The sequence below is a fragment of the Delphinapterus leucas genome, chromosome 10 (assembly GCF_059928025.1).
Source record: "Delphinapterus leucas isolate spDelLeu-1000000601 "Yukka" chromosome 10, BTC_Dleu_Yukka2, whole genome shotgun sequence".
Taxonomy (NCBI): domain Eukaryota; kingdom Metazoa; phylum Chordata; class Mammalia; order Artiodactyla; family Monodontidae; genus Delphinapterus; species Delphinapterus leucas.
Genome location: NC_143138.1, coordinates 4,980,856 through 4,995,505, shown reverse-complemented (window position 1 = coordinate 4,995,505; position 14,650 = coordinate 4,980,856). Strand labels below are relative to the sequence as shown.

The 14,650-nt window shown below is 46.8% G+C and overlaps 1 protein-coding gene across 9 annotated transcripts in view; it reads right to left on the bottom strand.

Moving 5' to 3' along the window:
- The window catches only part of RREB1 (ras responsive element binding protein 1), a 181,369-nt gene that overhangs the window by 104,595 nt on the left and 62,124 nt on the right, over positions 1-14,650 (bottom strand). The window contains exon 1 of one of the 9 annotated variants that reach the window (XM_089918262.1): positions 2,595-5,656. The exons of 7 other annotated variants lie outside the window; for them this stretch is intronic. The gene's annotated coding sequence lies outside the window, so the exon portion shown is untranslated. Of the gene's footprint in view, positions 1-2,594; positions 5,657-14,650 lie in introns of those variants that run through there. One more of the 9 variants, XM_022586607.3, reaches the window with a different exon arrangement.

Here is a 14,650-nt window from a genome sequence, read left to right as displayed (position 1 = left end):
CTGGGGAAAAAGAAAAAAAAACAAAAAACAACTGCATTTCTTTCTCACTACAGTCTCCTTTCCGCTCCACAGACCCAGCCCTGCCAAGGGGAAAACGGCTGCGCTCAGCTCTGCGGACTCCGAGCTGATGCTCTGCCCTGGCAAGGCGAAGGTGAAGTGTTATAAACGCATGAGGACAGCTCGGGGAGGATGCGGCGGAGGAAACGTGAAAGCAACTTCTCCACCGGTCACCGACAGTACAGGCTACGGGGCAGAGCTCACCCTCACAGGGTTAAAAGATGCTCCAAAACAAGCAGTTTAGAACCCCGGGGACCATAAAATGCGAAACGCGTGTGGTGTGAGAGATACTAAGAAAAACAAGGGTTCTATTCTAAAACAGATGTACAAAGAGAATTCAGTCTCTCCTCACGTGAGGATACAGTTTCTTGAGTTTTCACAGTGCCAGACAGACTAGGATCAGAAACATGCTTCAAACAGTGTAAAGATGGAAAGAAAAAAAGCCTCCTGCCTCCTCCCTCCAAAAAAGAAAAAAGAAAGCAGCGACACACCAGAAATAGCCTGAGCCTGCTTCTAAGCACGGGGCTCTGTGCATCAGGAGAGGCTCCCCTGCAGTGTGTGTTATAGTGAGCTCCAGCATGACTATATATGGTATGTTTACGGAGGGATTAGACACAAACACCACGCAGAACTTACGTCAGACCAGAGCTGGCTTTTAAAGAGCTCAGTTTCTCCAAGTTGACGGCCACAAGACACCCCTAAGTCCGAGCAAACTGCAGATGCTTTACAAAGCAACATCTCATGACTCAGGGGCACTTGGGGCGCAAGGACTCCCCCGCGCTGCCCTCCACACCCCCACCCCGACCTCTCCCCCCCCCACCTCCCCCCCTACCCCCCATGCAGGCCGTCCACCCTGCAGTCCCGCAGAGGCATAAATGCACACTCAAGAATGTCTCTGTTGAATGGGGCCTATGTTACATGACTAAGGGCACAGACATGGATTTCTCCAGAAACAGCTGGCAAGGCTGAGGCCTCTTGCACAGGCTCCTCATTGCCACAAAGTATTTTCATCACATCAAATGTCCTGCCAGAGAGAGGGAGAGCCAGACACTGAAGTGGGGAGGGGGCGGGGGAGCAGGGGATAATGTGAAGATGTCTGAAAGTCCTGGGAGAGGAGCAGGGGAATAGAGGAGGTCAGAGGGGGAGAGCGGGAGGGCCAGAGAGAGGGAGAGGGACAGAGGAGGGGGACAGAGAGAGAGGGAGAGGGCCAGAGGAGAGGGAGAGGGCCAGAGGAGAGGGAGAGGGCCAGAGAGAGAGTGACAGAGGAGAGGGACAGAGAGAGAGGGACAGAGCAGAGGGAGAGGGCCAGAGGAGAGGGCCAGAGGAGAGGGAGAGGGCAAGAGAGAGAGGGAGAGGGCCAGAGGAGAGGTACAGAGAGAGAGGGCCAGAGGAGAGGGCCAGAGAGAGGGCCAGAGGAGAGGGCCAGAGGAGAGGGAGAGGGCAAGAGAGAGAGGGAGAGGGCCAGAGGAGAGGGACAGAGAGAGAGGGCCAGAGAAGAGGGCCAGAGAGAGAGGGAGAGGGACAGAGAGAGAGGGAGGGACAGAGGGAGGGAGAGGAGGAGAGCAGGAGAAGGGGGAGGCTTCATCACTGCTTTAACAGTCTTGCCCAACCTGTTCTGCGGTGCGCTCTGTTAACTCCTTTCTGGCAAATGGATGCGCACAGCAGCCCTTTCTTTCTTCTTCTTTCCCCCACAGCCAGGCTGCAAATGAAGGCAGACTTGCAGAGAAAAGTCCCAAAGAAAAAGGCTAAACCCATTCCTGACTGGACTCAAACCCATAATTTGTATCCTGCAGCAGGAGACCTTCACTGCCAGCTCCCAGGGCGTCTTCTCCACCAACTTCCCAGGCCTCTCCATCTCTTAACTCTCCTCCTCCCCTTGGAAATATGGAAATCGAGGTTGGGTCCTGAACACAGCTAAGTGGAGGTAAGGGTGAGGGAGGCCCAGTTTTTACCCTCCAGAACAAAGCACTACGGGAGAAGGAAGCAAAAGGTGGTTTTTCTTCTTGCTGTTTTTTTGCTTGATATTAGGCATTTACGGGGTTAACAGACAGCCTGCAGACCAGAAATTTACCTGCTTAGCAACAGAAGCATCAACTAAGCCACACTGGTTGTTTTGACACAGGAAAAGCAGTTTCTACCTGGTGAAAATACCTGGTGATGTTTCAGTTGCCATTTTAAGCAACACACATATTAATCACATGAGAAGGGCAGTCAAGAAACCACGGTTAAAGGGAGAAAAAGTCCAAAGAGAGTTTACCCAGCTTAAAGGGGGAGATCAAAACCAAGCATGAAAACGCTGGACCGAGTAAGGAAAACATGCTCTCCAAGGTAGAACACTGCTCTTGAAAACCCTGAAACCAGGGCTCACTTGCCCCCTAACTTGTTTGCAGCTGCCTAGTCTTTACGTCGACCTCAAGGACTCTTCAGGTAGTAGGAGACAATGCTCACAAAAAAACCGATTTTCCCCCTCTGAACGGTGAGATGAAAAGGCAGGCATGAATCTCACAAACGATTACACTTTCTTCCTTTAAACATACCTGTATGTCTCAAAATTCACGTGCAACCCGGGGCCTCCATGTCTTCTTTGAAAGACGAGTGAAACCTAAATATCTACTTTAAAATTCAACTACAGAGAGCTTCTTCATTTTCAGCAAATGGCTGTTTCATCTTTGGAAACTCCAGGATGCCAGGGTTTGTAGAGTTGGTTGCTGTAGGATGTTTACTGCTGTTTTAACAGAAATGTGTCTCCTTAGCCATAGCAAGGCCTAAAAGCAATTAGGACTAACAATTTGGTCCAGTTGTTGAATATGTAAAGCACAGTATAAAAATATGTTAATACATCCTTTCACCTAAAATGCAATTAAATGAAACGTAAAGGAGGAATAATGCCAATGCATGCATACATAACACATAAATAATTACAAGGCCAAAGAATGAGAGAAACAAAACAGAAGTGAAATTCTGAACACTACTGGTATCATTTGGGGATGGAACCCCGTTTCAAGAAACAATGATAAACAGTCACTTCTAATGATAATATTCAAATATTCTAGAAAACCACATTGTACTTGTAACGGCTTCCCTTAAAATCTAAACTGAAGATACTAGATGACAAAGAGATTTTGTGTAAAGCTTAGGAGATATAATGATCTAGGAAAAAACCCAACTTTCTAACTTCGACCCAGTTTAAAATAAAATTTCAAAGGCACATGGTTCTACAATATTGTAAAAAAAAAAAAGAGAGAGAGAGAAAGCACATATGCAAAAACCAAGCCACAAAACTAATCTCTTCCTTTAATAAAGTAAAATACTTGCACTTATTCAGAACCTCTATACTAACAGTTGGAGCAAATTAAGCCTTATTTCTGAAACTTATATTTGAAAAATGCAAGCTGGGTCAAAGAAACTAGTGTGGACAAAATGGTGGTATTTAAAGCAAAAATCTGGCCTATGCAGAAGCAAAGAAGAAGAAAAAAAAAAAAAGGAAAAGGGAAAAAAAAGGCCGCAGTAATGCACTCTGTTCGCAGCCAGAGTGGGCTGCAAGGCCAGTTGTATCTAACAGTTGTGCACGGGACGACAAATGGTGCATTCATAAGCTGCGAGAGCAGAGGCTGTTCAGAGGCTGTAAAGTCTGCGCTCGAAATGATGAGCGTCCGACTCTCCTCTTGTTTCACAGTCAAGGAGTGCAAAAAAAGATGGATTCACTTAGAGGCACAGGCTGTCCCTTCAGCTGTGGCAAAATGGTGAGCAAGAGGATCTAGATAAAGAGGCCCAAGTACCATTTACCCTCTTCTAACAAGAGCTGGGCCCGATGATAACTGAGTAAACACCTCTACAGAAGATAACACGGCAAGAGCGGTGGGGGGGTGGCGGAGGCCCGGCAGAAACCAGAACGGAACGACATCTTTTCCAGCCCTTTCTAAAGAAATTATTCAGCATCCCTAAATCCACAGCCACCGACCAAGGGATTAAACGTCAGTAGCTTTATTACCTGTGTGTGACCTTACCTCTCCGTGGCCTTAACAAAAGAAACATCTGGTCCCAGTTATTCGGCATCCCTGATAATTCTGTCAAAGCGCCAATTTCTTAAAAAATTAATTAGTGGCATTTACACCTGCCAGTGCAGACGGCCTATCAGGGGTCTAGCACAGGTACCACACTATCTCGCTGAAAAGGAGACTCAGGGTTGCAACAGACAAGCATCGGATAGGAGAATTTCAAGGTTTGTGTCATTTCCTAACTCTATTAAAAAAAAAAAAAAATCCCAGTGGCTCAAATGTATTCATTTGTCTCATCAGACATAAATGTACAAGTAACCTGTTTATAAATACAATTTTGAAAGCTGATTATTAGGGGTGTTCATTAAAATCACCCTGGAAGCTTTTTCGAACTGACGAGGCCCAGCCTCACAACAGACCTACTGAACCTGAATCCCCTGGTCTTAAGAATCACCGGATGCTACAGCCCAGCGAACAGTGATCACCCAAGAAGGCACACCAAAAACGAGACGAGTCACAGGGCACAGGGCTCACCAGAAGTGCTCTAGGTACTGAGCTGCTCCTGGGGACGGACGAGGGCCCCGGGTGGGTGAACCAGCCTCATGATGGCACAGGGGTGCAGGCAGGGACCACCCGCACGCCCCGGTGCTAGCTCCGGGCAGGCCTGCGGGGACACAGGGCACACTGGGCAGGGCCCTGGTGGCAGGCGGCCTTCAGGCCCCAGGAGCAAGGCCCAGCGATCCCACAGGCCCTGCCGTCCCCCCACCGGGTCGAGGGCGGGGGTGGGGGGGGGCATGAAGCGCAGAACGTGGAGCCGGCGCCCGGCGCAATGGGCTCATCGCTACTACGACCACGTGGACCACGGAGGAGCCCGGGGCGGGGGGGACAGAGGCCCGCGGTCTGCCGCCGCCGCCGCCGCCACTGCTGCGACGGGGGCGGGGGGGGGGCGGATTTAAAACCTGAGGCCACGGTGGCTTGTTTGGTTCCGTGGTGCCCCTCGGCCTCCATCCGAAGAACGCGGGTCACATGGGAAAGAGGCAACAGCCGCCCACACTGCAGAAGAGGACAGAAAGGATCCGGCGCCGCGCTGCCCCGGGCGTCCCGTCCCACAGAAGCTGCCCCTGTCCTTCCTCCTCCACTCATGCCTCCCCCAGCCGGGCTGCATCCCCTCTTCGTCCTCTTCATCCCCGGCCGCCTCCGCCTCCTCCTCCAAAAGGCTCTGCGGACACTTTTTCAGCCACACGCTGTTCTCATTAAAACGGCCATCAGGTAAGCCAAACCTTTTAACGTGGACTCCTTCTGGGCAACAACTACAAGACGCGAGTGGGCACGCTCACGCCCATGCAAAACTTCGGGAAACTTAAGTGGTCACAGGCTAAATGGCCTCAAGCGAACACCAGGGGGAAAAACATGAGGGAGCACTTCATTCGGAGCGCACATGAGTTCAAATCTCTACCTGAGAGGAACCCATCTCTAAACAACGAACTCAACTACTAGACGGGCTCTTCGAAGGCCTCCGGCCGCCCACGAGGTTGCCGCCCGGCCACCGCGGCCTCAGGAGAGCGCGTCAAGGTTTTCGTGGAAGCGACGCCGGCACTGCCCACGGGAAGGCGGCCTAGCCCCGCCCCCGTCCCGCCCCTGTCCGCCCCCGCCGGCCGGCCGGCCAATCGGCGCCCGCCTCCCTGACTGACGGCCCCGCCGCCCGCTCACGGGGCGGCCCCGCGCGGGCGCCGAGGTGGGCGGACGGCGCGGAGGCCCGGGCTGTACCAGCGCCCCGCGACCCCGCCGTCCGGCCGTCGACCGCCCGCTTCCCACAGGCCGCCGCGCCGGGACGGGCACGGGCGAGTGCCGGGATGACGGCCGCCGCGTGCTCTGCTGTGCGAACGCACTTCAGCTTAGACGGTCCCAGTGCACGAAGGCTCCGCGGCCCGAGGAGGGCCGGCTGCCCGGCGGCCCGGCCGCCTTCCGCGGCGTCCTCCCAGGCCCCTCCCCGGCCCGGCCGCCGGGAGCCCAGAACCGAAATCCATACAGACAGCCTCGATTCGGTCGGTGCCTCCCTCCGGGAAGGAGACACGACCCTAGGGCGCGCTCCGCAGCCCCACCCTCCGTGTCTGCCACGGATGCCTAGGGGGCAGCCTGCAATGAAGGGCAGGAAGAGGGTAGTTCTTACTGTCTCTGTAGTTTTTAAAACGTTTAGATCCTTTTCACTGAAAAGAAGCACAAGTCACATTCCTATTTTCGGAAAGAAGACACAGGGGAAAGTTCTAGAATATTACATGATTTCCGAGACGAGAACGTTTACTCTATATTTGGCGATATTTCATCTAGCAGACTTCACTGTGCTAACTCCGGAAATGAAATTAGTGCTCAGAGGGCAATCCCAAACAATCTCTGAGAAAGGAAAAAAAAGGAAATCCCTTTAATATCAGATCGTCAGAATAATCACGATATATGTTATAGTACTTCTTTGGGGGGACCTTGAGAACCTTTCATCCTAGAAGGCAGTCCTGATAAAAATTTTTCTTAAGGAAAGGAAAGAATAAACAGTGTTTTAAAATCACTTGTCTTGCCATTCAGAGGGAGCATCTGAAGAAATCTCTTTTAACCCCAGGACAGAGAAAGGCCAGACCAAGTGTCCTTGTCTTAGGCCCACAAAACCATAGAGAGGATATTGAAAGTGTGAAACTTGACCCTAAATTCTCAATAATTAAAAAAAAATTCAACATCCATGTGACCTTGGACTCTCTCATTTTCATCTGTCTCTTGCAGTACACTCTCTTTGCTAGCCATTCAGTACACTGCAAGCCCTGATAAAAGTAGTTAATGTTTACTGAAACCTGGGCATGAACTGTACTAAACCTGATAGGAGTGAAAAGGCAAAGTTCTGTTAACAGCATCCATGCACAATAAAAAAAAAATTTTTTTTAATTAAAAAAGAGGGGGTGGAGGACCAGGAAAAGAGGAAACTTTTTTCCTTCTTTCTAATTTGAACTTAAAAATCTCTCACTGATGAATACATCAATTATACATCCCCCAAAGAGGCTTTTTATCTTTGTTGTTATCTTTCTGGAAAATTTTCAACACAAATATAGTTCGATCATTTAAGATTTTTCTTAATTTATAGACCTTAAGACTGAAACCAATCTGTTTATATCTCTTGTTCTCTGACTTTTTTGGAAGGCCCAGGTACTTGATCAGTAACCAGTTTTAATGATACTACTCTCCAACTTTATTCATTTGAATAGCTGCTTACAAGTTACAGCTAAAGAACTGTAGTTCATGCAAAAATAAATTTAACATTTCAATGGATATCATCTAAAATATTTTTTCTTCCCTTGACTTTTTACTTTTTCAAATGTAAAAACAGTTAATTTCAGTCTGATCAGATCTTTAAGTCTAACATTTCTTATACCATTACCTTCACTCTAAGTATACTGTTGTGTATCGGAACTTACTGATATTTTTAACTTACTGATAATCTATCTTTTCCTCCCATTTCCACACTATCCCTTTTTCTCCCATTACCTCAGTTAAAATAATATCTCAACTTACACACACACACACACACACACACACACACACACAGACTGTATCCTGAACAGGATGCTCTCAGGTGTTTAAAGCCAACTTTCTCTCTCCCCATCCCCCCTTGCTTAAAGGGCAGCAATAGAACCAGTCACCTTGGAAACAAACATCACCCAGTGTTTGCAGAACAAACAATGGTACCTTTTCAGCCAGTACCAGGCAGGCAGGCCAAGGGGCAGCCCAGCAATTCTGGGCCATACAGGAGTGTTAACATATTGCATTCATTCAGTGCACGAAAAAGTAGTTCAGTACTGAAAATGAAGCGTTTGAACCTCTCAAACGTGTGAACCTTTGGCTAGAAACCACAGTCAAAGCCAGGGAGGTTGAAAAGTCCAATAAGGCTACCCATAGTCAGAAGAAATCTTTTCATTATTTTTGGAATTGTTTTTACATACCTCATGAATAAGGTAAATTACACTCTTGTCACTGAAAATTACCTTCTCTGGCGACTAGGAAGAAGTTGCTTAAGATCTTAAAAAAAAAAAAAGCATGTTTTATCTAATTACATCTACAAAACCATCATGTCATTTTTTAAAATGTGCTACTAAATATTGGTTCCTAAAACATGTATATTGCTTGGCACCTAAACCCTCATGAATTTCTAGTACGGATAAAGAAATCTGACTTTAAGCTAGAAAATTAATTATCAATTTTTTAAACAGTGCCAAACATACATGAATCTATAAGGGCCCTAGATAATAACTCACCACTTTTTGACCTTGGATAACAACAATTACTAAACTGTCATTTATTAAAGACTTACAAGGGCTAATCATTTGGGGTAGCTCAAGTGTGAGAGGAGATTCTGTTATTATCGTTTTTAAAAAGCTCAACTGGATAGTTAATTTAAAAGAACACACACAAGTGTTCTTCAGGTCCTTCAGAATGAAAATTTTAAATGTTAAATGTAATTAACAATTTCCTCCTTATTCTGGGTGTGTGCCGAAGTTTTCCTTCCCACCAATTAAAAGAGAAGGCTGGGCGCAACTGAATTATTTGGACAGGAGTTTGATGTCAGTTAAATACCACAGTAACTGGCATTTTCTGTCACCTCCAGACTGAGGGACAAACGCCTAATTAACATGGACCAACGTGCAGCTTAAAAGTGCCTGTCCTTTTTCTTTCTTTTCTTCTTTCTCAGATTTAGGTCTTTAACATCCTTGAGTTAAAGTGCACAATGCTATCTGACTGAGGTGTAAAAGTCTAATTAACTAATAATGCTTTTTTTGCAGCAAAGTAAATCAGTTAACATTATTAATCTTCCTGACTGGGCCTGAGGGAGGGAGGGAGCCTTTTGAAAGGGAGCTGAACGATTAGACTGGATGCCCTTGAAAATGAAAAGGAACCCTGCGAGCGATGACTGATAATCCTAAAAAACAACTGAGAAATACTATAAAATACCACCGCTGGGCGTAGCACCAGGCCATCCTCTGAAAACTGCAGCTGCGGCTCCAGGGCAGGGAGAGGAAGAGGAGGAGACTTCTCCCATCCTTTCCTTCCAGGACCACAGAGAGCAGAACTGGAGCCTTGCACTCCCTTCTCGGATACTGCACCTTTCCAAATCATTGCTTTTTTTAGTAGACCAAACAAAAAGTACCACCTAGAGCAGCTTGGGTACACGAGTCCCACACTTTGGCCAGTTCGGGCTAGTTTCAGTTTATCAGGAAAACAACTAACTTAGCACTTGGCTGCTTAGCTTTTAGCTGCCTTCGTTTACTGCCTATTCAATACTCCAAAAATGTGCATGCGTGTCATACTCATGTTAGCAAACCATAAATGTATCGCATGAATGCCAGCCTCTGAAGAGGAAAAGCCAACAGCCAGACAACAACTTCCGAACCATAGCCTGGTCTGTACCGAAACAATGGCAGTGACTGCCGTCCACCTGTCCACCCTCTGCCCTGGATTCCCCCTCCCTGCACCCCGTTCCAGAAGGCGGCTCCTTCCCCCGGGGCCCAGGGGACAGGGGAGGCAGTCTCTCAGCACCCCCCTGTTCCGGCAGCCTCCCAGGCCTTCTCTGGAAAGCCAGGGACAGGAAGAGTCAGCACTGAGCTGAGCTTTGGGGAAGGACTCCCAGTGCCAAGCCACTCCTGTCCCCAGACCCAGAGGCGCAGGGAGACCCAGGGCGACGACCCCAGCCACACGCAGCTTCCTCCACGTTCTCAAAGAACATCTCAAAGAAGAAGAGTTAGGAAGAAAAAGAAGGAGGCCCAGGTGCCGGGGTGGCTTTACCTTCTCCCCTCCTCAGTATTTCTATTAAGTTTCTGTTTCACTGTCCCCTCTCCTACAGAGTATGTGAAGTGATGCACACCTCTTAGTGAAATTCTGTGGGAAACACAACAGATCTGATTAACAATGTGCTTTTTACAAGCCACCTGATAATAAAGCACTCTTGAAAGCATCAAGGTTCAGAACTCAATCCATTTTGAACTAACATATTTATGCTCTAATAGATTTAAATATCTTTAGAGAGTGTTAGTCATTACTTTGTGCACCATTATGCCTAAAAATCATCTTTTCTCCTGTTCCAAAAGGAAGGTAAGTTCAGAGAAAACTTTACTTACGTATTCCTAAGTTTAGTATGTACTCATAACCCCCTCCTCAAATAACATCTCTTACAAAAAGCTTGGTTATTTACTATTATCTCCATGTTGCCTAGTCACTGGGACCAGCCACCGAAGGGGGAAAACCCCAGCTGATTAAAAAATTCTTCAAGATAAACTAAACTAAAATCCTTAAGGAAGAATGTACAACTCACTTCTATTTTCTTCAAAAAGATAATTACTAACGTCCATAAAACAGAGGCAAGAGAAGGCACTGAAAGACTCCCCTTTCAAACCAAACCTCTCTTAGAATCAGAATTGTGAAACTGCTTTGGAATTCTTGAAATGATGGTTGGAGGGTTTTTGCCCCTGGAAACCTTTGTGAGGTCATCATCCATCAAAAGTGACCATCGCCCTCCGTGGACACTTGGGAGCCTCATCGTGGGTGAGTGCTGGTCCCACTGTACAGATGGCCACAGCCCTGGAACTGAGGTCAGCAGACTGTAATCACACTCTCACCAGGTCCACTTCACGGAAGTAATTCTTCCACATCAGGCCCAGCTGATATGGGCTTACTGTGCACCCTGTTTTGCTAAGAAACTGTTGAAGATTTTCTAAAGCAACTTGGAAAGGCTATAGAAGCTTGAAATAAAGGTGACATTCAACACTTCTTGAAAATACACAGACACCACATAAAACTTAAGCAAAATACCTGCTCCCAGCCCTGACTCCTTAAAAAGGTGAACCCTGGGATGATTGTCCTTCATCAGATAATACAGAGACATCAGAAATGAGGCGGCTTCTTCTGCCACCCATATCTTGGGGGACTAAGCAGTGCAAGAACTTTTTTCTCACAGCCCAAGACTAGTGTTATATGAGGCATCACTGTTGAATAACAATTACTAAGAGAAAAAAACAGGACTACAGGAGAATGAAGATAAGGTTTTTGAGGAAGGTCACACTCCACCGGCAGGTCTTTGGGCTGCTGCCTTGCCATAAAGCAGCTTTTAGGATGCTTAGAATTTCTCTAGTTTTATGGTACTTTTCCTTTATATAAAAAGACAATAGCTTCTAGCCTTACAAAGATTTTTCTGTTTGCTTTCACGGATTAAAAAGAAAGAAAATGCAGCCTGGGGGTATCATTATGTCACCTCCCAAGAATATGATAAAAGAGATACTTCCCATTTTACAGATGGAAAAACCCGAGGCACAGGGTGTAACATCTTTCCATTAACCATAATCAGGGTTGGGCTTGGGTTTGGGACCTTAAGTCTTCTAGCTGACAAATCCAGCCCCTCTCTGTAGCAGATCATATGAAATTCTTGAAAAGGACCAAGGGAGATAGTTCATCAGGTGTGTTGAAATGTCCCTGACTCAATTCGCTTCTCCAACAACGTTCCTTCCTCTGAAATGATGAGGAAAGTGAGGTGGGGTGGGCCCCTCTGGAAACGTCAGCAGTGAGCAGTTGGCAACAAACTGCACCTTCCTAACCTGTCATTTAATGGCCCTCGGACCCTCCGCCTACACAGCTGTCCCTGGAGTTAGAGAATCCCACTTGCCCTTCAGAAGGGGTCTGATTGCTGTCTTCCTCACATTAGACCTTAGAGTGATTCACAGGCAGGCTCTATCTTCCTGAGGGCAGGGGCCTCCAAGGGGCTATTTCAGAAGCTCCGCCCATCAAGCATCGACAAGTCTCGTAAATCACACACATATATGTACTATTATTGGGCAAGTGTATGAAGATGCTGTTGTAATTAATACAGAAAAATTCCACTAAAAGTGTTATTTTTAAGAACTTTTTGTTAGAGCTTCCCAACAGAGTCTAAAAATATACCTAAAATTATGTTTGCCCCAGAAACATTTTTTTACATTAAAAGAGGTCCTTATATTAGAAAAGACTGGGAATAACTGCACTAAAACGTCCAAATTACATGACACTGATTGAAGCAAAACATCCAATTAAAAATAAAACTACAGGTACGTAACATATCCCGTCAGCCATTAACATTCACCCCGGTGTCCTATACAAGATGGAAAACACCTTCTTCTCAAGAGAACTTGACCTTTTAGAAGGACTCTTTGAACTGCTCAATTTGCTTTTCACCAGTGATTCTTGTTTGTTTGGAGCAACAGGATGGCAGGTCACAGGCTAATCAAAAAATAAATACGTTTTGTCAGTTCAGCATTTTCCTCTTTAGAATAAATCAATTTCCGATTACCGATTCATAATTTACAGTAAAAATTTTAACCTTAGATTGGCTTCATTTAACATAGGACCAGTAAGTGCCCAGGGAACGCAAAATAATTAAAACATTAACCTCTGACCCCCCCCTCAAATTATGCCACATCAAAATAAAGTGATTTTCATGGCAAAGAACATTTGAATAAAACAGAAAATACTTATCCCATTAAATTTTTAATAGGTACGGTATAATTTAAAGGCATGTACAAAACTGGGCTTTTTATTGTCTACAAATGTAAAAAATCTCAGTTTTTGTAATAAGCGTATGTATCCACAGGAAGCAGATATACAACAAGGTGATTTATGACTCATGAAAGTAAGTAATTTTACTTTCTTATGTGCTTTACTAGCTTTCTCTTCCTTTAGAATTTTTCTATGGTGAATATGAGTTAAATGCGCAAAAAAAAAATCTAATGGGAAAAACCTTTCTTAATACTTAGGGTTGTTGACATAGTCCGCTTACTAACATCCTTGGCAAAAGAATAATGGTGGCTCCACTGTACAAACGTTCAGAAACCCCCCACCCCACCCAATACAAAACACCAGGCATCTGGGCTTGGCAGGGTTGCTGACACTGAAGAGAACTGACCACGTAAGACGGAGGTTCCCGCAGCCCTGCCCCTGCATCTCTCCAGGCCTGATGTTCCTCACCTGTAAAGTAAGGGGTGGAAGAACACAGTCTGGACGAGGACCCCGAGGCCCCTTCCAGTACAACGTTCTCACTGGAAACCAAGAAGATGAACATACAGCTTCGTCAAAATCTTGCAAGTCGGGCTTCCCTGGTGGCGCAGTGGTTAAGAACCCGCCTGCCAATGCAGGGGACACGGGTTCGAGCCCTGGTCCGGGAAGATTCCACATGCCGCGGAGCCACTAAGCCTATGTGCCACAACTACTGAGCCTGCGCGCTAGAGCCTGTGAGCCACAACAAGAGAAGCCACCGCGATGAGAAGCATGTGCACCGCAATGAACAGTAGCCCCTGCTCGCCGCAACTAGAGAAAAGCCTGTGAGCAGCAACAAAGACCCAGTGCAGCCAAAAATAAATAAATTAAATAAATTAATTTAAAAAAAAAATCTTGCTAGTCGTGACACCACTTGCCCAGGGTAGCTTTAAACTGATTTCACCAACTTTACCAACTTCAAACGCTTCATAGACATCACAGCCAAGAGAGCAATGTTGGATGAATAAAAAAACACTTTTAAAAAGTTTCGGTGGCCAGCACATTTTTGGTGGGGCTAATCGGTATGGCAACCCTGCCCCAAAGGAAGGCAAACATAGACAAGAGGCTTGAAACCACCAAGGCAATGCCACTCATCGAATGCTGGCGTGGTGCCAAACACTGGTAAGTATTTATAGTGTTTTATATCATGTCCTCCAATCCCATGACATAGATCTGATTACTCCTGAAATTTTACGTGTGTGAAAAAGGTCTGCTGAGGGCTTCCCCGGTGGCGCAGTGGATAAGAATCCGCCTGCCAAAGCAGGGGACACGGGTTCGAGCCCTGGTCCGGGAAGATCCCACGTGCCGCGGAGCAACTAAGCCGTGCGCCACAACTACTGAGCCTGCGCTCTAGAGCCCGCGAGCCACAACTACTGAGCCCGCGTGTCACAACTACTGAGCCCGCGTGCCGCAACTACTGAAGCCCGCGCACCCTACAGCCTGTGCTCTGCAACAAGAGAAGCCACCGCAGTGAGAAGCCCGCGCACCGCAACGAAGAGCAGCCCCCGCTCGCCGCGACTAGAGAAAGCCCGTGCACAGCTACGAAGACCCAACGCAGCCAAAAGTAAAATTAAATAAAAATTAAAAAAAAAAATAAAATAAAGGTCTGCTGCAAAAACAAGAGATCTGAGGTGTGAGGTATTTGTGCCTGTGTGCCAAGTCACCCAACTGCTCTGTTGGAGTTGCCTTCACTAGGATGGGGCAAAATGACCCGCTCACTCCAGTCATTCCTTTATTCAATACTGACTGAGCACCCAGGCTGGGCCAGGCACTGGGCTAGGTGCCTGGGATCCTGCATGAACAGAGGGGAAAAGGAGCAAAAAGTTCTCATGGAGCTTACACTCCGCTAAGAGGAAAACAGATCATAATGCCTAGATCAGACTGGGTGCTTGACAAACATTAGCTCCTCGCCCCCATCTTTAGAAATGGGAAAAGCATCAGAAAACAAATCCAAAAGAAGACATCTGCTCTAAGCCAGCCCCAAGCTGGAGAAGTTTTTCTTAATC